Genomic DNA, 683 nt, shown 5'->3' with positions numbered 1-683 from the left:
TTGTTGCTTTATTTCTATTATAGGTGTCTTATACTCATACTTTGTTTAAAACTATTTGTTGTATCTAGCATTGCTCAGGAGAATCATCAACTGTGATTATTCAGTTTCAACTGTTCTGGAAAATGAGTGCCTATCTATTTGCATGATCAACATTCTTCACATTGTTCATCTGTCTCTGTCCCCTTCAGAGAGCATGCCTATAATGGAGGCTCTAGGCCCCTTCCAAAGTGAATTTTGTGCATATTAAATAGGCGGGTTACAGACCGCCAAAATGCGGCAGTCTGCTGCCGCCACCGGTTGCTGCGTCCGGGAACCGCAGCAGTCAAACGGCACGGTTCCCGGACGCAGCAAAGAAGGAGCGCGAAAATCACGCTCCTTCTTGCGGCCCAGAAGAGACGCTGCGAGGTGCTAGTCGCACACTCGTGGCGTCACTTCTGCTGCGCAACGTGTGGAACGGCCACCGCCATTTGTTACAGACTCATTCTGTGCTAGGGTTAGGGGCGTCTGGAAGAGACACCCCTTTGTAACCCTAGCACAGACTGAGTCCATCCTAGGGTGCCCGTTTGTAACGGGCCTTAGCCTCTATTTTAACTCAGTTATCCAAATTTAGTGAGAATCTATAGTTGTTTTCATTTGTTACTGTAACAAACAAAAGTTTATTTATATACGTGCTCAAAATCTAT

This window comes from Sceloporus occidentalis, unplaced genomic scaffold, assembly GCF_023333645.1.
Source record: "Sceloporus occidentalis isolate IW3139 unplaced genomic scaffold, rSceOcc1.0.p SCAF_1, whole genome shotgun sequence".
Classification (NCBI taxonomy): domain Eukaryota; kingdom Metazoa; phylum Chordata; class Lepidosauria; order Squamata; family Phrynosomatidae; genus Sceloporus; species Sceloporus occidentalis.
This window is presented reverse-complemented; position numbering follows the sequence as displayed.